Source organism: Ornithodoros turicata, chromosome 5, assembly GCF_037126465.1.
Source record: "Ornithodoros turicata isolate Travis chromosome 5, ASM3712646v1, whole genome shotgun sequence".
Lineage (NCBI taxonomy): Eukaryota > Metazoa > Arthropoda > Arachnida > Ixodida > Argasidae > Ornithodoros > Ornithodoros turicata.
This window is the reverse complement of record NC_088205.1, coordinates 14318565-14345542: the sequence shown is the minus strand read 5'-3', so window position 1 is coordinate 14345542 and position 26978 is coordinate 14318565. Positions and strand designations below refer to the sequence as shown.

Genomic DNA, 26978 nt, shown 5'->3' with positions numbered 1-26978 from the left:
TGGGTTCTCGCATATCCATTGCTTTCTGGTAAGGGGAAATTATCGGAGCGCTTATCGTTATCATGGGCCTTGCTTGTATATAATGATTTTAGCGATTATATTATCTCATATTTGGCACAATATCATATGCAACGGCGTTTTCGAGCTTACTGGTAGTTGTGTCGAGACTTCATGATCTTGTAGGCATTTTATTGACACTATATTGTTGTCTATTGTTAACGTCGCAGATTATTTTATTAATCAGTCCTAACTTCCTAAGTGATTGACGAAAGGGAATCTGACGGAGATTATTCTGCAAAGACTTCACTTGATTTGAAGGAAACATAAAATGGAAATTTCGGCTTCAACAGTGTGATGGTGGTGGTGGTGATGGTGGTGGTGGTGGTGGTGGTGATGGTGGTGGTGATGGTGGTGGTGATGGTGGTGGTGATGGTGGTGGTGATGGTGGTGGTGATGGTGGTGGTGGTAGTGCTTAAAGAGCTCGCCGTTGTCGGCCTCACAGAGGTGGCAACGTCACAACTAACAGCCTGGGGAAATGTGCGTCCTGAGCCGGCTTCTAAGGGAACTGTGCTGACATATGTCTGAACGCGTCTGAGGAAAACCCACGAAACACCCCAGACAGCACCGCCGGCACCGGCATCAGTGTGAGGCCAGCAACTCCACATCACTTGCACGAGTTACATTGGTGAAAAACTCGTGAAACAGTGATGATGATGATGATGATGATGGTGATTCGGGCAAAAACGATTATAAGCACAGAGTTGTCTGCAAAGAGTTCCAGAGCTTTTCGTATATTCTCGAACACGTTGAACCGATCCGCCAAAGTCTAGTAAATTAGAAAACGCATTACCAGAAAAGTAGCCAGAGCTCTCGCTTTGTACTAAGATTCAACGATGACACCACAGCATGTCTCACATAAGAAAAAAAAATCAATACCAAGAACGTTCTGTGCAATCTCAGTTCAGTGTTTATTGACGAGACTCTTCGGGTTCTTCAACTTTGAAAGTACGCGTTGCAACTTGAAGTCGAGGACTACGATCACAGTTATTTAACGGTTTCTCCTCTCTCTGTCTCTCACACACTCTCATGCAGCTTCCCTGTAACACCAATTACCGAGAAACGTTTATCGTTTGCTCTCTACCTAATATGAAACGTCCTTCTGGCATTTTGCCATTTTTAAAGTCGACACTTCGAGTGCATAGTTTGTTGTGTGCTTTGCTTGTATTACGAATGACTGCGTTCTTCATGTATTGTTCGTTCCCCTAAAAACAAATGCGTATACCACCCTACTTTTTTCTCCAGCCCACCTTGCTATGTAGCAGAGCACGCTCTATAAATAAATCAGACTTGTGCCCGTTACAAAAAAAAAAAAAAAAAAACTAAATACCGTTAGTTACTTCAGCAAAAAGTAACTAAATACGTTACTCGTTACCAACATACAAAAGTAACGAGTTTTCGTTACTCACAGGTAACGAGTCACTTTTACGTTACCGCCGCCGCATAGTTAAAGGAGCCAACAAACATGCCGTCAGTTGCCTTCAACTCTTTATTAATGAGGAGTTGCACTTCAGAAGAAGCTGATACTCGAAATTTGTCGTCCGTCCTTCGTGTTCCGTGTCTCTCGGCCCCTTACCATGACCTCCGTGTCATACAGTGACGCAATGAATAAGGTATGTGTGCTCATTTGGTTCTTCTTGGCACAGGTGTTTTGTTTTCTTTGTCTTTACATTTCTTTGGACTGAAAGAATTTAAGCATGAACTGCTACATTACAAATTTAAAAGTAACCTGGTTTTGCTTTTGATTGCTGCTTAGTTTTATGGAAATAATTCAGACACGAGAATTTAAGCATGTCTTGTAGCCTATGAACAACATGTTAATTAAATTACGTTTAAGGACTACCATGAGTCTATATCAGCTTGCCTGGACCTTCTCCCTTCTTTCCAAAGTGGGGGTGATCGGAGATTATGAAAACACAAGAAAAGACACCGGTTCTCGTGCCACCGATCACCAACGATTCCCAAAAACAGACGAGGGGCTGCGTCATAATTTAGGGCGCTCAGAAGCTTAGCAAAGACAAGAAAGAGAGATAGAGAGAGAGAGAGAGAAATACATGACGATGATATGGGGATGACTTCCGCTCATTGAGCAGAATGCTACCCCATGCAAAGACAAGAAAAGGCTAGAAGTCGAAACGCGTTTTTTGTAGCCACAGCACAATTGGTGCCCATTCTTGGGAAGGAGTGATGGTCGCAGATTACGGAAACAAGACAAAAGACAACAACACATCCAACGAGGGACTGCAATAATACTTGCAATAGTCACACGTGGTCGTGGGTCACGCAGGTCAAAACTGCACGCATTGCGCCACACTGAGTGCCGAAATGTGCTCCCCCACGACGTCTGCTGAAGAAAAGCAACGAGTAACGTCAGTAACGAGTTACCAATTGACCTTTCCATTCAATAAATATATATCCCCCCCCCCGAGTTACCAATTTTTGTAACTGATTTCGTTACTATTACCATTTTTTAAAAAGTAACTGAATTGTAACCAAAACCAAACCAAAAAAGTAACCGTTACCAAGTAACGAGTTACTTGTAACAAGTTAGGCACAACTCTGAAATAAATCAATATAAAAAAAAATTGTCGTAACTCGCCACTAGACGCAAGGCGCACAAGATGCAAGCGTTGCGCTAAGAGCAAAATTGAACATTTTCATATTCCATCACGGGTAAAGAAAACAAGAAAGAACAAACAAACAAAAATAATTTCGTTAAATGTCAGGAAGATGCGAAAAAGGGGGATATCATAACATGTCGGTAACAGGACAGGAGCAGAGCCCAGCTGGTGGACCCGCGGAACGTCCCTGATTTTCGTTCTTCTTTTATTTTTATTTTTTTCGCCAGGCGGCGAAACTTAATATTGTGTGTCCGGGAGGATGAGCACGCTTAATAAGCCCTGCTTCCGATTTAATTGGATCACAGAAGGCGAGTAAAATAACTACGCCAAGAAGATTCTGTAAAAAGCGTTTATTTTACTTTCTGCCCAGCGTGAATTGGAGAACGTCAAAAAGAAAAGGGGAAAAAATCCCGTCTAGTCAGAAGAGCGGCTTACATTCTGTTTAAGCTGCACTCTGGCGGCAAAGAAAGGAGGACCTCTTAACGACAAAGGTCTGTCGAGCGTCCGAGCAAAAATCCGAGATGCGAATTATAGGGCCCTTTTTGTCCCAGGAAAGAAAGATATGCACAGAGACTACTGGAGTGGCTTCTAAGAGGCTTTGAGCGGCTTCGGCGATGTAAAAGCTTCAAATTGATCACGGTTTTCACATCATTCACAAAAATACATTCACAAAAATAAGGACCCATAAGAGCGGGAGAACCTTGTTTAAGTACAGTGACGTGCCGTGATCTAACCTGATGAGTTACTTGTAAAGAAGTGATTAGATTAGGCAACTATACATGTGGCTTGGTGCTGTTACTTGAAATGCTCGATCAGAGGCCATTCAACATCTGCAAAGTTCTCGGCCCATGGAGTAACCCTGGACATCAGTGCCGTGCACTTGGCGCTTTTCTTTCCTTTCTGAGAGCCACCGGCCTTCTTCACGAACTGTAGGGATTTCCTTCCCTCGTCATCCTCTCATATGAACCTCTTTGGAATGGGGTAGGGTCCTGCACTCAACGCAGGGAAACATCCCACATCATCATCATCCATTCATCTATGTTGTTGGTGGTGGTGGTGCTGTTAGGCGTTGTTGCCAGTCAGAAATAAATTAATTGCTCGCCATATGTACTGGGTACCTTTCGCCCAAACGGGTTTTCGGATAGTGCTTCCAAACTTAGTGTAAAAATCTATAATCAGTTTAAAAAGGAAGATAAAAAAAAACGGTAACTTTCCTTGTATATTGTGATCACACAACAGAATATTACAATACGAAGATACCAAACGAGCATACGTACCTTATTCATTGCGTCATTGTATAACACGGAGGAAATAAGGCAGACAATGATCAAGTATGTTACTCCTCCTTTTTTATTAGGGATGTGATAACCGAATCTGCGAATCCAAGGCGAGGATTCGAGATTCGTGAACCCGAATCCCACTGCCCAAAACGGCGCATCAAATCTTTCGAATCCACCAACCACGTTTGTTTCTTTTTCAAATTGGCGCCTCCGGAGTCCGCCGAAAGCCTGATTGGCACAGGTGTTTCTTTTTTTTTTTTTTTACATTTCTCTGGACTGAAAGAATTCAGGCATGAACTGCTACGTTACAAGTTTAAAAGTAACCTGGTTTTGCTTTTGATTGCTGCTTAGTTTTATGGAAATAATTCAGACTCGAGAATTTAAGCATGTCTGCAGTCTATGAACAACGTGTTAATTAAATTACGTTTAAGGACTACATCGGTATATTTTCTCCTGAAACTGAAGCATTATTTAATTCGTTAGGTATTATATTCTGCTTCAAAACACTTTTCACTAGAAGTGTTTTCTTTCTCTTTTTTTTTTTTTTTCTGGCTAAGCTCTTTTTAAAGAAAGGATTCGAAAGATTCGGGATTCGTAAGATTCGTGGATACGTAGAACCTTCCTCGGATTCGGATTCGGATTCAGATTCGAAAAATTCTGGATTCATCCTATCTCTATTTTTTATATATATTCAACGCAACCAAACTATCTTACTGTTATGCGGTGTCCTTGTTTCTTTCTCTCTCTCTCTTTATAACTGAGTATAACGGCAGTGGAGCTTTTAGAAGCAACTTGAGAGGGCGGCTGGAATATCGGAGAGGGGGGTAACCAGAGAAACCGGAGAACGCTAATATTAGACTATCTACGCCAGAATCGCAGAAAACGTTATAACAAGGGCCACGCGTCCTCTCTTCCACAAAGGATGTGGGTTGTAGAAGTTTCTATTGTTACAATCTAAGGTTACAGTTAGTTATCTTAGTAGTAGCAGTAGCTTAGTTACAGTGCGGCTACCGTTTGAGAAATGAAAGCCGAGTAAATTCAACTCCCGAAGACAGCATTTCATCACACGCACTATTCATCCGCAATTACGACCTATATACCTTGACAGTATTTGGTTTTCGAAGTGATCGTCAGCAACAAATAAATAGTCACTATGACGTGGGGTGATTCACCGCTGGAGGGCAGTACGCTACCCCATTACACGGGAAATATTAGATGCGAGATATGAGAATGAAGTTTTGTACAAGCACAACAACTGAGCTGTCCTCCACTGGCTGCGCCACGCCGCTCAAAAGGAAGATAAAGAAGAAGAAAAAAAAAGAGCACACAGGAAAAAACTGCCAATGGGCATTAAGATACGAAGCATGACTCTATACAGCGTCTGGAGCAAACCGGTAGACAAGAGGAACTCCACGAACATCCGAAGACATCGACGGTGTTGCACGTGGCTCTGACATGGGCCAAGAATTAGTAGCCAAGTTTAATATCTCTCTCCTAGCAGTACTCAACTGAGCACAGAGTTGCCGCCTCTCCGTTTCGTAGAGCTCACATTCTGTTAGGACGCGCTTAATGTTCCCACGACGCCACATTTGAAGCATACGCTGCTGTCACAGTGTCAGATCCGGTACTTGAATTGGGGAGTGAAGGCTACATTGAGAGGAAGCCTATGCAGGAGGGACGTAAAATAGCGTGGTAAAAGATCTGGAACTGAGAAAGACAAACTCGGATCCACCGAATACATGAGAGACCTGTCAGTGATGTCAGGACTCCACTGCTGACGAGCTAGTGGCTGGATGAGCTCAGTCAGATGTGATCTCCTGTCTCCTCTCGACAACACTATACACTATTATTGGTACAACCGTCCGAGACTGTTGGGCAGCCGCTGCCGAGCTGTCGGCCTATTGGTTTCCGCTCAAACCACACTGACCCGGGACCCGCTGCAGGTATATATGATGACCGTTATCGCTTACACGCTGAACTTGATGGAGGATATCAGTGAGGACTGGGGCGAGCGATCCACGAGTTCCCATATTGGCAATATATTCAAGAGCCGGCTATGAATTCGAGTAAACGACCCAGGTCCGGTGTGAGAGACGGTATCCATGCGACACATTGTCCGTTGGGATAACAAACGCAGACGATGAACATTCATGGCTGGTGGAGTCGTCAGTGAAAACTGCAGTTTGGTCAGTATGTCGATTATGCATCATATCCGCTGCTAACTGTTCGAGAACAGTGGCGAGCTTTACAGCTCAGTGGCGTTACCGCTTGAGACAAATTGATTCTCCCACCTGTTGCCACTGTGGTGCTCTTGAGGATCTGGAGCACATTCTTCTTCATTGCCCTCACTACGAACCTTCCCGAATCACACTCTCCGAGTCTCTCCGTCAGCTGGACTCTGGCCCTTTCTCCCTACCGAAATTGCTTGGTCCCTGGCCCAATCCAGCCCAGCAACGCTCTGCGCTCAAAGCTCTTCTGACATTTCTGGACACCATCGGACTTCGATCGTTATTGTAAAGGGGCTCGTTATTTTATTCCCCCCATTCCACCAAGCACTGGGGTAGAGTATCGCCTGTTGCGATGAAACTCCCCACTCTCCAAGACCGAAAATAAAGTTGTTGTTGTTGTTGTTCGAGAACTGATGCACAGGCACTTGGTTGATCGTCCACCAGCTTTCATCATCAACAACAACAATAAATGATGACGATGAGATGGGGTGTTGCCCCGCGGTGGTGCGGTACCCTACCCCATTATATGAAGATGATGAAGGAAGGATGAAAATACAAGAAAAAACTAAAGCGTCTGGAGCAATCCATTGGACGACAGGAAGTCCATGAAAAGGTGAAGAACCCGACGATGGAGCACAGGATCTTCATAGAGGCCAATGAATGCAGCTAAGGTGAGCGGCCTCTCGTTGATACGGGCAAGCTCATCACACAATATCCGCCTTTGCGGGCAGTAGAGTGAAACATTCCATAAGAACGTGCTGGGCGGTCGCCACCGCAGGTGGAACAAAGGCCCGTGTCACAGCATCTGACCATGCACTTGAATTGCGGGGTGAAAGCCACATTGAGCCGGAGTCTACGCAGGAGGGAGGTAAAATAGCGTAATAGACGGGCAGGGAAAGGAAACGACAAATTTGGGTCTACCGAATACAAGAGAGATTGAGCCGTGATGTCCCGGTGCCATTGCTGCAGAAACCATGCAGTTAGTAGGGTCCTTCTGTCACCTCTCAACAGCGCAATGGGCACGGCTGTCGGGGACTCGAAGGCAGCCGTTGCTACTCTGTCAGCCTCCTCATTGCCTCTTAGACCGCAGTGACCTAGAATCCACTGCAGGGATATATGATGACCTTCATCATGTAGACGATGAACTTGGTGGAGAATGTCTACTACGATGGAGGCTAGTGGCCCACGAAGCCCCATGGTTGCCACACATTGCAGAGCAGCCCGCGAAACGGTGTAGACCACCCAGGCACACGGAGGAAGTTGGGAGATCTGCTGCAGAAACAGTAGAATGGCATACAGCTCCACCGATGTTGATGACGTACGATGTGACAGACGAGATCCACGTGGAACTGCATTAGATGGGACAACAAAAGCACACGACGAACCAGCCCGTGTGGAAGATCCATCAGTGAAGACGGCAATGTGATCAGGGTGCATGATGTCCACTCCCAACTGCCGAAGTACTAAAGCTGGCACTTGATGCTTTGGAACCTTGAGGCCAGGGACAGATAGGGCGAGTGAGGGGAGCGCAAGCGACCACGGAGGCGTTGTGGGAACTGTTGGGTGGATTGTGAACGGAGGAAGCTTGGGCCTTACTTTCATTAGACACTTGAAGACAGCACTTTGGCTTTGCCGGTAAATTTTTGCTAGAAGGGGATGACGACGGTGATGCGTTCTGAGGCGCAGGTAATGGCGAATGGTTTCCATCTGCAGTAGGATGTCTATCGGTAGCACACGGGCTTCGACTATCACCATTTGAGTTTCTGCGGCTCTCGAAACACCAAGACATATCCTCAGGCTTCGCGCAAGTATACACCGAAGTCGCTGTTCTTGACTCTGAGAGACGCCATGCAGGACAGGGAGGCTATACAGAAGTGTACCGCGAACTAAAGCGTAATGGAGGGCCAGAAGGTACTTCTCATCTATTCCCCACTTAGCTCGGGCAAAGTGACAGATGACAGATATCCACCGGTGGGCCTTGGTGTCTAAGTGGTCGACATGCTTCTTCCAGGACAGGCTGGAGTCCAGGATGACGCCCAGAAATCTGTGGTGTTTAACTTGTCTGAGCGGCGTATTACCAATGGAAAGCTGGCACTGGCGTACATACTTCTTAGTAAAGGCTAGCGTTGCTGTTTTTTCAGCCGAGATATCCATGCCTGCTTCAGTGAGATATCGCCAAATCCTATCCAGCGAAAGCTGAAGACGACGGCGTATCGCTGGCCTTGATCCCCCAATTGTTCAAATACAAATGTCGTCGGCATAAATGGAAATTTTTCGGCCAACGCAGGACTTTAGGCCTGTCATTACCAGATTGAAGAGAATTGGGCTTAAGACACTTCTTGTGGTACCCCATGAGCTGAACCAATCTTCGGCGTGGACCCCTTATGCGTGCGAACAGAGTGCTCTGTCGCGCAGAAAATCCGCCAGTCACAAGAATATTCTGTCAGGGGCCTGGGCTTGCAGCAGTGCGTGCAGCACAAAGGGGTGACTGGCGGTATCGTAAGCTCTTTTGACGTCCAGAAAACCCGCCATGACAATTTCCTTCTGGCTCTTGGCTTGTTCGACGGAGGTGACAAGGTCGAGGACCGAATCCATGGCGCTGCAATGGCGACGGAAACCTATCATCTCTGCAGGGAAAGCTCCATGTGCCTCAAGCCACCATTCTAGCTTATGCAGCACCATTCGCTCCAAAACTTTACCGATACAAAAGCTTTCATCGCTTCAGCCCAAGCACATTCCCTTCCATAATAAAGAGTAGTTCAACAGGAGTGCCGTGCCTCGTCGCTATAACGTTCTAAAGAACGACAAAACGATCCATAACTTAAAAACCCGAGACTAGAGGACAAAAAAAATAAAAAAATAAAAAACGACAACACAGACAAGGTCTCGGGTTTTTAAGTTATGGATCTATACCACCAGCTCGCTTGCTACCTCTCTATCCTCTCGTTGACAAAACGATGTTTGCAAGTCGATTGAAAACAATTTTGTACTAACTAGAAGGAACTCAGTCATAGTTATATTTTACATTTTCGTTCACCAAAAGTGGCGAATAGTTACATTTACAAGTTACTCGTAACTTCATTACTACTCAAAACTGACATCAAGGGTGGTGCAGAAGGAACTCACGTGATCGTATGCTGTTGAACATCACCGAGTTCTCAACGCTTTCACTTTTCCTGTGTTTATGTTCGGCGACTGATCCCAAGGTTGCCGGTTCGATCCCGGCCGAGGACGCCATCATGTTGATGGCAGGGTATACAGGTTGCTTAGACACGCCGTCCCCCCAGAGAGACGTTCGTCACACGCTATAGAACCACGAGGTGGGCAAAATTAACCAACAGACCGGCCACTGCGAGGTCGCCGTTACCGCATGATTACCGTTGTTTCGCGACGTACAGCCACGAATTATTATTACTATTATCACCTTTGTTTATAGAAGGCAGTTCCGTGTCAAGAGCACCTGAATCCATCCGGAGGCCTTATCACTTGATCCCTACTTAAATTTTATACAATCAGAGAACGAAATCTATCATAACATCCGTGAAGACACAAATGAAGCGCACCAGCAGAATAGCCGAGTGGTATCTCGAAGGACATGCTCAAGACTGGAAGGTGATAGGTTCGAGACCCACCACCACCTGTACAGTTCGAGGTTTTCTCTGGGTTTCCCGGAAAAGTTTCCAGACGGATGTCGCCACAGTCCTCCCTGAAGTCGGCGCAGGATGTGTACAAGCCTCCCTTTCCCCCACTCCTTTTCTGCTTATCCCCTCTCCATTTTTCCGCGTCTGTACGCCGCTCATAGCAACAGCTGCTTCGCAGTGCTGACAATGAAAGTACAGAACAGAACGCATAAAGTGATAGCATGCAATGAGTGCACACTTGATACGAAATACGCACTGTCTCATACGCAGAAGCTCATATGCTACAGGTTGTGACATTTAAGAAATTACAATGTAATCCAAACGACTCCTGAACAGGAAGTTCGTCGCCAAGCGCCAAAATTGCTTTCCCCAGCCTTTCCACCTCATCGTTTCGTTCTTCCGTCTGCTATTGCAATGAGGGTCGAGAGATTCAAGAAGAGATCAGTTACAAAAATGTGATCGGCGTTATCACTAAGCCGCGTATTACGGTAGCGCATTGATCGTTCAGGAAGCCAATCACGTACCAGAGAAAGTACATTCAAGGCCAACGACATTTTGCGGGGCGCGAAAAGTTGCCTCAAACTGGGGAATGCGACTCAAAGATAAGTATCCCCTTGTGTTGATTTGTGGCTGAAAACTTATAGATATTTTCTCGAGTCAGCATTCCGTATCCAAGTAAACCATGGCATGTATAGCCAACATGCACACACAGATATACAGAAATGATGGTGAGGTAGGACTGTCGTCATCCTTCGCGGGTGAACAGTTCTCCCGCTGCTGAGGCGATTATGATTAAATTATGTTGGTCACTCAATTTTGTTCATCATCATCATCATCGCATTACGTTGGTCGATTGCAGTTCCACACGAGCCAAAGATTGGACTTCGGTGTCCAAAATCGATTGCGCTATAAGAAGAAGAAGAAAATATATATATATATATATATATATATATATGCCAACAAACACGCAAGGAAGTTCGATGCTCCTCAATAGAGAATCGCACCACAATTTTACTTTGAAGCGTGACATTACTAACGGACGCCTGTCACGCATTTGTACCATGTCTCACCATAATACAACTTAACCAGACAAGCACACTGTTAATTAGAGTGTTAATTAAACTAGCACGCTGTTAATCAGAGTGCTAATTAGACTAGCACACTGTTAATTAGAGTGTTAATTAGAGTAGCACACTGTTTAAGGTCTCGCGTCAGCGCCGCGAAGCAACTGCGGGTATGAGCTAAAGACAGACGGGGAGAGGACAGGAGGAAGGAGTGAAAGACTTAGTATGACTTAGAAAGGCTTAGTATGTGACCTGGTCCGACTTCACGGGAGCTGGAACGTCTCAACACGGCCGGTGGTACGATGCGAACCCACCACTTCCCAGCTGCGTGGCCATAGGGACAGAGGACTTAACACGCCAGACATTTTCACGTGATATTCTTTCTATCTGCTACCAACGTCAGTTTTAATGATACATGATGTTTAACTGACTTACCCCAACGAACTAAAACTTAACTGAAATAATATATCGCGTGCATAGTGCTGTGATCTCCAGAATCATTAATACAGTTTTTAATACTCATGCCGAGGAACCTGAGCTGTATATTTTAGATCTATTGTCAGACACAATGGTCTATTATGTCTCAAGTCATGCGCAACCTTCCCCTCGAAGAAATTATTTCATTGGCACGCCATTTGTTATACACGCATTTAATTTGGTTTTGGCTTTCACAGACGTGATATTTCCGTGCGCCATTTATTGGATAATTAATTGGACTCCATATACCGCATGCTTTGTAATGCCCACGTTAATGGTTTCTCGAACGCATTTATGTTTGATCGATTATAAAACCGCAAGGTTTCATGCTAAAATATACGACTTCCTGGCTGGTTTACGCGGTAGCTCGAGCAGTTTGGCGGTAATTAATCTGCTTTATTGCACATCTTGTTGAATAACATTTAGATATTGTAGAAAGCCTACAGCCGCACCTACATAAAAAGTAAAGAGAAACCCCGTCGTTCAGGAAACGTTCTATCACGTTAAAAACCTGTAGACAACAACTTTTACCACCTGGCAGATTTCGATAAAATTCCTAACCACTTATTTATAACCGATTTTTGCGGTGCGAAACCTCTTTCCCTCGACATCGCTGTGAGTGTGAGCAACTTCGGTTTCTGGTTCTTGCCTCGTGAAACACACCAGTCACAATTCCAAGCAAAACTGGTTAATCATGTTTTAACGATTCTAAAAATAGTTTTCGGTAGCCAGCTATCTCAGCCGCACAGGCCGGTGACGTCTGCAAAACGTGTGGCTACTCACGCTTACGTCACACCCAGACCAACACCGGACGCGTGCGTGTGGTTCGCTTTTCACGCGTTTCTGGCTTCTCTAATATACGACGACTACGGTAAAGGGATTTCGCTCGTCATTCCTAATCTGACAGAACTGAAAACGCATAACCAGTGGAAGGCCCTGCCCTTTAATATCCAAACTTTTCTTGCACGCTTTATTGTTTTTTTTTTTTTGCTTTCCTATTTGACTCGTTATTTCGTGCACAACAAAAAAAAATCATTTGCATTAACGCGATGAAAAAGTAACGTAACAATGTCTGGCATTGATTTTGCCCAGGGGCGAATCTGAGGGCGGGAGAGAAAAGGATTGACGTCAAACTGACGTCACTCCAGGAGACGCCCATGAAAAATGTTCGATTCCGGGGGCATCTCGTCCCCCATCATTTCCAAGTATCATTTCCGTTTTGATTGTCATTCCAAAGTATACAGCACATATTGTGTGGTGCAATGTTCGCCAGCACTTTATCACGCACACTTTGTCGTTATGTTGCGCATGCTAGTATTCAAAACAAAGAGATTTGTTCAAACCGCCTATTCAAAGTGACATGCATTTGTAGGGCGTTTATATAAGTGGGTGCCAAATATAGACACATTTTCTTTCTTCACGGACTAAAATGGGCTGCAGTGAGAGGACATCTAATTCACTTTGAAATATTGCAAAGCATCCTCAGAACCCCAACGAAAAGGAGTGGCACAGTTTCCCATTATTGGTTTGCGCTACTGATACGAAGCACTACTGACAAACATTGAACAGAGCCCGCATGAACAAATGCACTCTCACTAAATGTCACCGCTACCCGTTTTAACTGTATTGCACGCACGCCACACTTCCTACACACGAGGAGCGATTGCAAGGTTGATGCACTCCCTTCATCGGTGCATGATCCATCATACTGTAACGATTTCGGATACTGCATATCCTATATCCACGTGCCACGAGTGACAAGTTACGCCGCTTAAGCTGTGTCTCCATCAGTGCGTCACTAATGCACTCAGTTGAACGTGAAGTTCAGTAATTAGTAAAGAGGTCCTCATTTCTGCATCGGAATTCCAAGTATTCGATCTGAGCCCGAAGATACAGCATGGAATATCACTTACTTGGAACATTGCACGTCGTTGCAAGCTCAGGATCACGCACACACAAAAGTGAAAAGAAAAGAACACATGATAATCCTGGGGGATGATCCGTTTGCACCGACTCGCCGAGCCTGATGACTTTTTCTCTTTTTTTCTACGCCAAGAGCGCACACCTCAGCAAGCACACGTTCCTAGACTCGAGCGCGGGCCGCACGGCTGTGAAGCAGTGACGTACGTCCGGTTATGCTGTTCGTCACTTCCGGTTGGGCTTGCAGGTGCTTCCGGCGACACAGCTAAGCACCTATTCCCCCCCTTGCAGGATTGGCGTTCCCCCCGCCGTTGGAAAAGGAGCAAGCCGTGGGAGACAGTGCGGACGCCAACTCCGCCCAATTTCTATGACGTCGGCAATGACGCAACCGCCGGTTGAGGGCCCGATAGTCGAGCTCCGCGCCATCTCTCGGCGGGGTTGTGGAACGCGATCAAGTTGCTCCGTTTGTTTTTTTCTCGCTTTTATTGCTGATTCGGTTCTGGAAGCGTGATGGCTTTCGGTTCCTTTTGTTGCAGGGTGGTGGATCTCGGTGTGATGGATTGCGATTAGGAGAGAAGGCATCACGATCGAATGTAGGATTTTCGGACAAGCTTCGTCGGTTTTTAGTCTGCCTGTTTGGTGGCGCTATCGACTTTGGTTCGTCTCAAAAAAGTAATCTGCGAGACAGAGTGCAAAATAAAGCCCGGAGGACAAGAGCGGGGGGATTTGTTCGGCTCTTCCAAATCACAACACGAGCTGATTACCTCAAACAGAGAAGGGCAAACATTACAAGAATAGAGACAAAAGGAGGACCAATCGCATGTGCCGGAGGCGTGTGTAAATATGTGCACTACCACATGTGATGCGAGCGCCGCCAATTAACGAGGGTAATTAATTCAGACGCTTCCTTTCTTCTTTTTCCTTCTATGTCTTCGCTGCTTTCTAGTGGCTGAGTGATCCTGCATATTAACGGCTTATTTCCGTGTCCGGACGCACACGTGCGGTTGTGAGACAATGAAAGATAGGGTTTTACAGAGCGTTCTCTTTCAAAGTCGTTTTGTAAGCGGGATGTTCCAGTGCGCGAATACAAAGCATGTTTGTTAATGGACGTTGAACTTTTGTTCCCCTATAGCCTGATACAACGGATGTGAGCTATACGTAGATATCCGACTGGGACGCTCCTCCTGGATTTTATTTGTCGCTGATTAAACGAAGGTTAAGGCAACTAGAATATTAAATGAAATAATAAAAAATAAGATGAATAATAAAACAGATACGGGATCGCAAGTCCCCATATTTTGCTTCTTGCATGCACCTTCTTGCGCGCCGGTCCTCAATTAATATAATCACTTCGTCAGTTCCTAAATTACTCCAATTGCTTGCTCAACAATGGATGTCCTCATTTATGTATCACGTGTGCGAAGTCAGCTGACGCAATAGTTGACGATTTAATATGTTTTTTAAGTTCAGTGTTAGCGCCGCGAAGCAATTGTGGCTATGAGCGGCGTACAGACCTGGACAGGTAAAGAGAAGACAGCAGGAAGGAGTGGGGGACAGGGGGATTAGTATGCGTCCTGGGCCGACTTCAAGGGGACAGTGTGATTTTAATAATAGTAATGATTTTTTTTGCTAATGAACACGCTTAATGTGCCACGCAATGAATAGGTATCCTCTCACCTTCAGCAACCGGTCGTTCCTTTCTCTCTCTCTCTCTGTGTTTTCCACCCGTTCACCCCAAACCGAAATCAACCAAACTGCGCATGTGTAAAAAAAAAAAAAAAAAGGAAAAGAAAAGAGAGAAAGAAAGGAAAGAAAAAAATCAGGATTTTGAGCCTTCCTAAACTAAGCTATCATGATATTGAATGAGGCGAACAACCGTCATTGCTAACTCATTCTTAGAACTTGATCGAGCAACGGCTAGCACGCGGACAGACAAACACAACGCCTCAAACGCCTTGAAAGATTCAAAGGCGGCGACTTCCTTAAATAACTTACTATTCGGCAATGTTATCTAGTTCCCTTCTTATAATTTGTCATAATATATCAGTTGCATAACTCTGTTAACGAAGTCGCGTCAGTCACGAGAGACACAGCGCAAAACCTCCAACGAAATTTCCGCAAGCTTTTCCCATTTTGGAGAAAGCTTTGGGAAGGCGACGCCTTCCTGCATGATCCAGCACTAACGCACGCACCTCCGTACCGTTCTTACGAAACCGAACAGAATCAAGAAAGAAATCGTTAAGTATCACCGGTTCAGCTCGAGCAATATAATCTCCCTCCTCGGGAGCAACCGCGGAGCATAACTTGCAAAGATTTCCTCACGGCGGCGCACGTCTGCAAACGATCTTACCAATTAGAGGAGACCCCAAGCATGAGATATTGCTAGGAAGGAGCTTATTCCGATTTTCTGAACGCGATAATTTTCATGTTTTCAGCACGTCAGACTTTCCTCGTGACAGTTTCCTATGCGAGGAAGCCGACGTTACTCGCACGCGCTCCTAATCTAATTAAACGGCTGACACTCAGAATCCCGAAAAGAGACCGGGCAGAACTCGTAAGGAACCTTCCTGGCAGTGATTGGAGACTGTCGCATTCGCCAACTCTAGGTAATCCCCCTAGACGGAATGCTAAATAGGGACCGTACTCGGAATAAGACATTGGTGTGTCCCGGTTCCGCCGGCCGGCCCCCGAGTGATTGAGTTTAACGCAATTAATCCGAACTATTTAGATGATTCGGAAGTTATAGTGGGAATTTTGGTCGATTCAGTGCTGAGCCATAGTTTGGTTTTGTTTGGTTTTATATCAAAGATACATAGCGCGTATATTATATATGAGACAGAAGACCCAGTGGGGAAAAAATCCCTTTGGAAGAACAAAACAGGAAAACTAAATGAACAGAATGGCAATACTACACAGATTCAATGAACATAAAAATCACAAAGTATATCAAATAAGTTCCAACAGCATTTATGTATACGAGAAAAACTCCTTTACTTGTTTTAAAGGGACGGTCTCGTACCCCCTGCCCCTTTCATAAAGTGTACCATTCGATTGCCCTTTGTTGAAAATGGAATACTGCTAATATACCCGACAAAACGCGCCACAGTTATTAAATATCCGAATTGAATTGATAAAGATTACAGAGCATGCCGCGATCTGTGTTGGCAACAATAAAAACGACCACGCCGCCCTGCGGGTAAGTCCGTGATAGGATACAGAAATCGTCTGCTTTTGCGCGCGCTAGGGCATCGGCGTGAGCAGACGACTTTCAGACGTTACTGGGCACCGCGACAACTCTCGTACATTTTCTTTCAGTTCTCAGGTCAAAAACGCACATTCTAAGAAGTGGCAAGCATGGTGGTTTAGAACAACTATGTTAACCCTCAGAGACAAGTTAAAAGTCGCAGGACAACCCCATCCACAATCACAAATCTGAAGTCGCTGGCCATCGGTGCGCGCGGTCGCATTACAGCTCCGACCAAAAATATATTACGCGCGCTTCCATTACACTCCCCGTTGTACACTGATCATGCTTCGAAATGAAGTGCCGCCGCCGACGTGCATGGAGAAGGAGTGCGTGTTTATTTAAAAAAACGCATTAATTACTCGCGGAAAGAAAACACGTGACTTAGCTTCCACGTATCCGATTATGCGCCACAATAGATAGAGTTTTAGCAGACCGTTGATAACGTGGATAGCGTCTCACCGTATCAACCGGAACCAATCAGTGGATAAGATTCTGAGTCACGCACGAGTGCGATTGGTTCCGATAGAGACGATAACTTTATCAACGGTATACTAAAACTCACTATTATCGGGACCCTACAGTCAATGCTCGGACTACATTCTCCGCTCGGGGAGGTATATGCCTGAGTGCCCCCATTTCGAGAGCAAAGGGGATGACTCAATCCGAGGTGCTTCTGCAAATTACAATGGGTGGTTTTCAAGTTGAGAAGTGGCGCTACGCATGCTGGGTCTTCGAACTTCCGGTCCGAAATTGCGCTCAATTGGAGCAAAGCAAAACTTATACCATCTGGCTTAAAAGACAACCAAGATGAGTTTTCCTGGGACCTCAAAGAAGTAAGGTACTGTAACAAATACTTCGCACGTACTTTTCTTGCGACAAAGATAATATTTCGTGACACATCGTGCATGTTTCGGTTTCGTTCGGCGTGCGCTTCAAAATCGCAATCTTTTGCTGCGGGAAATGTTCTGTTACAATGCGGTCAATTTGACGCCTCAAATAACAAAGATAACAGACAGCATTTCAGATATGGCACAACAAAATGTGCAGGCAGTATTTTACGCTGCAATCTTCGGCACTCTGACGATAGTATACATGTAATCGTTTTCTTTTAGTCTGGGAAGAAGCTGTGGCTTTAGTAATATTCTATTCACATTATGAGTTGATAATCTTATCACAGCCACGCACAATTCAACGTGATAAGTACACAGCACGGCATTTGGTGACAAGTGCCTACACCCCTTAGTTCAATTTTCGTTTACGTTGACAACATTTTTCCAAAGGCGCAGGATCCAAGGGTATGCAATACATTATATGTCCCTTTTCCGCAGAATTAGTGCATTTACGCCCGGAACATTAGCTTATTTTTAGGTTGAAAATCGCACTTACTCTATAAGACTCCAGCAGAACTTCGGACCGGAAGCGTAAATCCACGTGACATTGCAACTTCCCTTATGTCATTTTGACAGGAAGTTGCAAACCACCCATTACCATGACAACGAGGATGTACCCGCAGGCCGACGTCATACTTGACGTGTGCATGAGAGAAGCGCTCGTCGTCTGCTATTACGGCACGTTTCGACCAATTCCTCGAAAACGACTTGGTTATTCCGAATGAAACTTTGACGGCTGTATGTGTACAGTACTCGTGAAGCTAGTTTTGGCTAAGTTTCGGAATCGCCCCAGCTGTACGAGACCGTCCCTTTTTGTATAGAGTTTTTGAGTTCAGCAGGAAGACGATTCCAGTTCTGTACACCGCGAAAAAGAAATGACATCTTTCCGAAATTTGTGGTGAGAAGCCCCTAGTTACGAATTATTCAATAATGACGAAACGGGTGGAGGCTATAGAAAGACATGGAAGTTATGTTTGACACCCGCACCTTAGCGCTTCGAACCTGCTTGACACTCTGTGACAACTTCTGTGACACTGTGTTCGCGTCGTCTCTGACCTGGGTGTTTCGGAGTGTTTTTCGGTGCCTAACGTCCCCCCCTTTCCTTTCCCCCTTTCTCCTCTATGCTTTCTTCTGCTCCACCCACTCTACCTCTTTACTGCTTGCTTGTTTGTTTTGTTATTTTTTTCTGGTTCTGTTGTTCCACTCACAAACGTATTTTGGAGTAGCCAGTCATGACTGGGTCTCCACATTTTTATTTCATTTCCAATCCCAATTATGTTTGACACATTATAGGATATGAGTTGCTGCACACTGAGCATGCCGAAAGTCAACGTGATAGATGATGTACGGTATGTAGGGTCTTCGTTTTTCGTAACATGTTGTTATGTTGCAGAAGAACGAATCGCTTTTAGATCTCATACTGTTGATTATGGACGCCTGTCACCAGACACGTATAACATGGGCTCAAATATAAGTTTTCGACAAATGCATTATGAAACTGGCACCTCGCCTGTTAGTAGTAGGTCCCAGCTCACGCTAAAGACAGGGAGGTGGCGGGATCAAATCCCACCGCCAGTGTCAGCAATGATCTGCCGGCAAACTTTTCTCACACATGTCGGAACTAGTACCCCCTGAAGTCGGCCCAGGACGCATACTAACTCCTGTCTCCCATTCCTTTGTAGAGGAGGTGTTGTTCCTCTACATGAGTCCCGACCGACGGTGATGGTATGCCACGGAGAGGCGATGACGGTGGCCTATCTCCATGGCCGCGCCGGTGGAACTGAGACAGGTGCTCCAGGCGCGTGGCCATCTTCGTCGTTGTCCACGGCCCGCTACACCTTCCTGCTGGCCTCTTTCCGGGTGTCTCTCAAAAGTCATTCCATTTTCTCCCTTCCTCTATTCGATTCCCTCTTCGTATTTCGTTTTTCTCAACTTTGCTACAGCTTGACTCCCCCTGCGATATGTCACGGTGGTGCAGGAGGGGGGGGGGGGATGAGCTCTTCTTTCGTACCACCCCTTTCCCACCCCTCTCTCTCTCTCTTTTTGATGCATTAACCTATCCCCTCTCCATAGCAAGCTTGTCCTCGGAATACAATTGAGAATGTATGTTCACTTTGTGCACATAAATAAAGAAAATAATTTCTTCCCTCTGTCAACGTCTATGCCCCGTCATGGCCACAGTTACTTCGCGGTGGTATCACAGAATAAAAAGAAGAAACCTCCAGCACTTTTCTCTGCGCGCTCAGTCCAGGTTTTATTGGTTCAAAGCAGGCCAAATATGTCAGCAATTGGGTCACACAACTATCGTCTGCTGCGCACCACAGCACTAGCCCCAGTTTGCCAAAGCCGGGAGACAGCGACAGAAAATTGGTTATCAACGAGATAGCGTTGAAACGACTTTCCCCCAATACACAAACCCTGCTCTTCAGGTTGCGAACAAGAAGTGCTTTCACTAAATCATAATTATTCAAGACTGGCTCGCTGGACAACGTAAATTGCACACATCGTCAACAAATCGAAGCAATCGAACGCATCCTGCTTCGTTGCTGTGCATATGCTGTGGTGCGGGAGAAATACCTTGGCCATTGCAAGAACTGTACGATGGATGATGTCCTACATCGCAGAGGCACTTTCAAGGAAAGACTCTCCAAAATTCACAGCCTCGTCTGCTTTCTCCAGGAGTCTGGCCTCGCTCAAAGACTATGAGTACTGCTCGTACTTCTCACCAATTCTCTCAGTGACCGCCCTAGATCTTAACTTTCGGCCGTCATCATTCCTTCATCTCTTATCACATCATCTCATCTCATCCTGGCTACAGCGGTGGTGGTGGTGGTGGTAGTGACGAAAACCGGCTTGCCGTTGTTGGCCTTACTTATGTGGGCAGCGTCACGGCTGTAGCCATGAAGGAACCTTCCTGGCAGCCGTGACGCTGCCTACCTAAGTGAGGCCAACAACGGCAAGCCTGGTTTCGTCACCACCACCACCAATTCGGTGAGAATTTACTCGCAGTCGTGTTCAAGCTATAAGAGCGGCATCTTTAGGCCCTGCCCTACGCTTGTTCCTATTGCCTGCAATACCTATAGCCGAATCACTCTGCACGGCGACAAGTAGTGCGCCGACACCAAAAACTGTGGGAGCTATATGGCGGCACCTGGTGGCGCCTGTAGTATCAATTCTCCGGCGGAGTAACGCTGTTAGGGAAGACGCGCTATATTTCATGCCGTTCTTCAGTTCAACATGGAGGTAGATGCTACGGTGATAGAGGGTGGGGGGATATATTTATTAGAACAGAAAGAGAAAAAAAGGAGGAAAGATAAGCCAAACGACGTGTCGGCTTGCTATTCCTCAAGAGGTTAAAAAGGAAATAACCGGAAAAGAGAGGAAAATAATTGGGAAATAAAGGATAAACTAACAAAAGGCGAAAGAAGGATTAGATAGATTAATGACAACTAAGATTTTTTTTTAATGAAAAAGACTCAGTTGTCTCGCGACGTAAACACCCAATTATTATTATTATTTAATGAAAAAGATGAATATAAAGTGTATGAGGGTGAGAAGGTGTGATAGAGGACTTCCTAATATGCGTGTGCAGTATGGTAAGAGGGCCCGAGTCCCACGTCAAGGGGCTCCGAGAAGGGCAAAGAGCGGACCCTGCAAACAACGCGATGTCACTATACAATGACCGCTTCCGAATTGTTTGTGATTATCATTTGTTACCCGCCTAAGTATTATACCTGGCCCTTGTAAGACCCCCCCAAAAAAAAGAAGGAAAAAATAAAATCATTGCGAAGGAACGACCAGCGCATTTTCAAGAGAACATCAACTTTAATATCATTATATATTATCTTGATACGGCGCTCATTCATTGCCACCTAGCGCGCGTGCACAGCGAACAGTCATCAATAAAAGTAAACGCGAGGGAAACAAGGAGCAATAAAGTGTATTTCCCTTTTAGCTGTCCGACAGACCCCCGCGACCTGTGCCCTTTACCGACCTTTCCGAGTTTAGCGCTGTGCATCATTGTTGAGACGAGGTTCTTTCACACGTTCCACCCTGGAGGAAACTGGGAAACAATGCCGTTCCCACTGCCAGGGAGGAGGGGGAGAAGGACATCCTATTCCAAATGTCATCTTGCCATCGTGAAAAATTCGGACATCGCCGCGAGTCATGTTCTAAAGACAGAACTCTTTTCTTTTTTTTTTTTCGTTTTCATTTCTGCGGACGGTGTGGAACAGCCATGAAAGGAATAGGACTCCTATGGAGCTGAACTTTAGTCGAGACAGAACCGTTTAATAAGGAACGTCTGACTTCGTCAGTAAACGTAATTCTCCCGGCAGTGCGGTGAACACAGTAAGTTCGGAAAGACGAGAATTCAAACGTCCCGCAGTCACTTTACTGTACGCTTAATGGTTACGAACAAGGCAACACAAATATGCGTGACAAAATCTACAACCGTTTACAAAATCGAATTAGACCTATTTTGGTACTGTGATAACTTTTATTCGCGCTCATACCTCCTACAAAACTGCGTAGAACGTTTCTACGCTTACGAAATCATATTTAATTTATTTTTCGTTATTGCTGCACTCTACATAAACTTCTTTTCACACAGTGGGGTAGAGTATGGCCTGCGGCGATGAAACACCCCAATCATCAGCAGCAAAATGAAGTAGTTGGTAGTCTTTTAAAACGGGCACTTTCATTATTCGAGTCGCTCAGGGTATTTTTCCGGGTATTTTGAAAAGTATTGAATTATCTTCTTAAGTATCGTTACGTAATATTATATAACATGTATTAAAAAGATAAACCAAATGTACTACGCTTTCCTAAAAACGAGGGAATTCCACAAACTAGAAGAATTTAAATGTTTCCGGAATAAAATCACTTCCGAACTAAGAACCGCAAAAGTAGAATATCCCCCTGTCCCCCACTCCTTCCTGCTGTCCTCTCTCCATCTGTCCACATCTGTACGCCGCACATAGCCACAGTTGCTTTCGCGGCGCTAACACGCAATAAAAAAAAAAAGTAGAATAGTATTCAAAAATATTGAAGATGCGACACGAAGTGATCTACGAGTATTATGGAAAAAACTAAATAACATTCTAATGGTAAAACCGTATAAAGGTCAAGTTGATAACATAACCATCGATGGTATAGCGTTCTCGGGTAAGCCTCTGGCTAATCGTTTTAGCGACTTTTTTGTAAGCTTATCGTCGAATAACCCAAAATATGGTTCAGTTGATTTTTTAAAGAACCGTGTTAATGAGTCTATTTCTTTTTGTCGCCTATACAGATCCCACTGAAATAACAAATCATTATTTATCTTTTAATAACTCCAAAAGCTGTGACATCGACGACTTGCAAATACGGCCTATCAAACATGTAATCGACATAATTGCCCCAATACTCGCTTATATCTATAATTTGTCATTGCTCAACGGTATTTTTCCAGAGCAGCTAAAAAACTATGGTTTCCGTTTTGCACGAGGGTCGGGGGAATACGTTTATTATATATATATATAAAAAAAAATAGGAGGGAAAGGTTAGCCTGCGCTACGGCGGCTTGCTATTCCCAGGAAAGAAAGGGTAGAAAGTAAAAAGAAAAAGCAAAACAAAGAGGAAAAGAAACACGAAATTGATCACAGTTCGCCCAGGAGGCCACAGATCCGCAGAAACTGAACAAGTGCCTTTGCCACCTGACTATGTTTTGTGGGGCCTCGCAGCGTAGCTAGGGAAAAGTCCGAAATCCTGAGGCGAGAGATGCGCAACCGTAGGAAAAGACGATGTCGGCGGTAACGGCGGTGCAGTGGAGCAGCAAGAGCGGGGGGCGGGGGGAATATGTTTATTGAAGAAGAAGAAAAAAAAAAAGGAGGAAAGGTCAGACAGGCCGAGGCCGACTTGCTATTTCCAAAAGAGAAAAAGAAGCAAAAAAGGAAAAGAAAAAGTGGCGGGGGACGATGAGGTGGCTCAAAGGCTGCGGGGGGGGGGGTCAAAAACGATTGCTGCAACTACCGCCCTCTATCGATATAGACAATATTTTCAATAGGCCTCGAAAGAATTATATACCTACGTCTGACAAAGTTCCTTGATAAACATAACGTCATAACACCTGAACAATTCGGTTTCCGGAACAATAAATCGACCGAGAGTGTGCTGCTTAGACGAAAAGAAATCATCATACGAAATCATACAAAATTTCGAAGACAAGCTTTTAACTTTAGGAGTATTTGTCGATTTTAAAAAAGCTTTCGATTGTATAAACCATAACGTACATTTGACAAACTAGATTGGTATGGAATCCCCGGTGTTGCATTGAGCATACTAAAATCATACTTGCTCATTCGGGAACAAACGGTCATAATACAGAATGCTGCATCCGATTTTGTGCACACGAGATCGGGAGTTCCTCAAGGCAGTATTCTCGGGCCCCTTCTTTTCAATATCTATATTAATGATGTAGTTAACGTACCTCAAATAAATGACAACACACTTAAATTAAATTTCGTTATATATGCTGATGACACTACGTTACTTTTTACAGGGCAGTCACTACAAATTTTCATTTCTATTTCTATTTCTATTCCTGGTGAAAGCGTAAACATCTGCCTTTTTGAACCTTTGAAATGGTGCCTGTTTTCAAAACACTAGGTTTGAATATTTATGTTTTTCGAAACAGAAATATTCTCTCAACATATTTGCTGGGATGCACACGTGAACTTTGTATTGCAAAAGAGCTGGCTGCAATAAACGAAAGGTTGGGAATCCTCAGTAAGAAGCGCCATTTTCTGCCTGAAAGAGTAAGACTACAAATATACAATTCCTTATTTTCCTCAAGGCACAACTATTGCTTCCTAGTATGGGGGACGACCACCATGAGGAATATAAATTATTTGCTTCAAAGACAAAAAAGAGCACTGAGAATAGTAGCAGGTCTTGGCCGTCTTTCGCATACAGCGGACCTGTTTCAGCGCTTTAGGGTAATCTCTTTTCACAAACTGTACGACTACAAAGTAATGCTTACTTTCTCAACCAGCGCTCGACGTAACAACGAAATTTTCTTGCAATCATGTCAACTTAAAAAGCGAGTTTCTAACTATTCGCTTCGAAGGGAAGAATGGCATGTCCCTTTTTGCCGGACAAATTACGGCAGACAATCATTAAGGTACACCACATCGTCATTATTTAACTATTGCACTGAACAAAACATTAACCCATCACTCATCACCAAAACGGAACTCTGTAATTCCTTCTTAGATTTGTAGCTAATATTTCTACTGTTGTCTTTATTTTCTAGAAAGCGTTAAGCTTTTTTTTGTGTGTGTACGTAACGTAATTGCTGTTGTTGTATCTTAATTAGATCGTTTTGTATATTGTTGCATCTGGTTAAACTTAGTCAGCACTTGCGTATATATAGTATAAAAAGAATGCCAATGCGTTATTCCTATAATGGCTGCACAATGTAAAAGGTGGAGGAGCCTTTTTCAAGCCTCACTGGCTTTTTGCTCCTCCTCCCTCCGTTAAGGAAAATAAACTGAAATTGGAATTGAAATATTCCTAAAAAAATCCTTAGTCAGTTACTACAAACCCGAATTACTGAGTAGCATACTTGACCGCGTTTCGAAACATGTTTACATTTTTGTGCAAATAGTTGATCTTCTTACTGCTTGTCATGAACACGTGTTCCGATGTTACCTGAGCAACACAGGGTAACCGAACCCCCAGGCTGCCCGGAGTGACTCTTCTTTGAATTAATTAATTTATTTATTTATACATGCTGGGTGCCTAATCTCTTGCCTACACAGGAGAGGCTTTGAAATAAGTGAACAGAAGCAATGAGCAAATAAAACGACAATAGTACAATATAATAGAAACGAAAACACAATAGCAATACCAGGAAAGCATGAGTAATAACAATAAAAAAAAAACTGTAGACCATTTACAACGTTTCCAAGTTCAAAGAGATCAGAGGGTAGTGACATCCAGTCCGCTACTTTTCCGATGAAGAAAGTCTAGTTAAATCCATTAATTCCTAAGAAAAATGCAGCTGAAATTGTTCGCAATGAACGTGACTTGTTCTCTCTCTAATGAGAAGGTGGGGCGGGGTAGGGGGGGGGGGTAGGGATATATAGTGGTAGATGAGGTTATGTAGTTCCTGTAGTGAGAGGTTTCACACAGTTGGGAAAGTTTCATTGAACTCTTTTTTTTTCTTCTGAGAGGATGTTGAAGCCATGTCAGCCGACTTACTTTCGGTGCCCTTCCAGAGTTTGAATGTTACTAGGCGTCATTAACAAAGACGGTTACACACCGTAACAAATACTTTGCTCAGTCTTCGCGTTCAAGCCAAATAAACATATAACCTATAATCTAGCCCTACCCAACAGCAACAACACTACCTCGCTTTCACAACCAATGGTCGCAAGATGTTCGAACGCCCACCACTTTATGACCTTAGACGTCGGGGAACCATCTTCTAGCCGTTTCTAGATACACGCACGTTCCTAGCCCTCGCATCAGAGTGGCGCCCATATCCGAAGGATCTTCAATAGTGCAAACCACACACGGCCTAGTTTCAGAAAAAGAAAATTGCTAAGGAAGCATTTTCCGGTCTGCATTCGATTGTCTGCATCGATACTGTACCATCCTTCGCTCCCCCCTACCTCCTTTTGTTTATTTTTTCACCTCCGCAATGTTTTAAGCATCTCGCTTCCTCCCGCTATTTCCCGGGCCAAGCTTAACCCGGGCCTTTATTATTTAGAAGCAGACGTTTTATTTTCTCCACGGATTGTGCTCACTGTCAGCACAAGGCGGCGCTGTTCTTATCATCCGGGTCTCGTCCATAATGGAAGGTTCTTGTAAGGCTTCAAACACATGGGGTAGAATGTTGCTCCTCTCTCACGAGAAAGGCATGTTAATAGTTTATAAAGTCATTGTGTGTCGGTCATTGGGAAAACAGCTTTCTTTGGATCAACTCCGAATGCCTAACATCTGTTTGTGGGCACTCAATGTGGAAATAAATAAATAAATAAACTCAAGTCTTGGTCGCATTTTGTAATCAAATGGGTGGGACTCGATTTGTGAGATCACGATGTTGCGTTACTTTCTGGTTTCTGGTTCTCTGAAAGTGCTCCCCCCACCATCGTTCCCTCATCCGTTCCCAATGTGCAATAGGGCAGTGTACCGCCCCAGCGGCGGTGAATCGCCCACCTCATCATCGTCTGATGTATGTGTATGTGTGGTTTCGATTAGCGCGTTAGTAATACGCGCGCTTTGGCATTATTTTCTCATCCTTACATTCTTACAAGGACTGACTTAGACTACAAATTCTAATACGTCTAATAAGCAGACTGTTTTCCATATTTCAAACGATTTTTTGAACGAACATTATATATTTCAGATGAAGTTGATTTATGATTAGAAATATTTTGCAAAGGTTGGTTGGTCGGTTGGTTGGTTAAAAGAAAAAATTAAAATATGCAGATGTTGGCCCAATTCTACACTGGGCCCGTGGTATATGTTTATTAAGAAAAAAAAAAGAAAGGAAAGGTTAGCCACG

At 44.5% G+C, this 26978-nt stretch overlaps 1 protein-coding gene across 4 annotated transcripts in view; it reads right to left on the bottom strand.

Annotated features, from left to right (window-relative positions):
- LOC135394082 (alpha-2C adrenergic receptor-like) overlaps window positions 1-26978 on the bottom strand; it is a 380096-nt gene that overhangs the window by 139614 nt on the left and 213504 nt on the right. The window contains exon 1 of one of the 4 annotated variants that reach the window (XM_064624562.1): window positions 13282-13603. The exons of the other annotated variants lie outside the window; for them this stretch is intronic. The gene's annotated coding sequence lies outside the window, so the exon portion shown is untranslated. Of the gene's footprint in view, window positions 1-13281; window positions 13604-26978 lie in introns of those variants that run through there. 4 annotated transcript variants of the gene reach the window in all.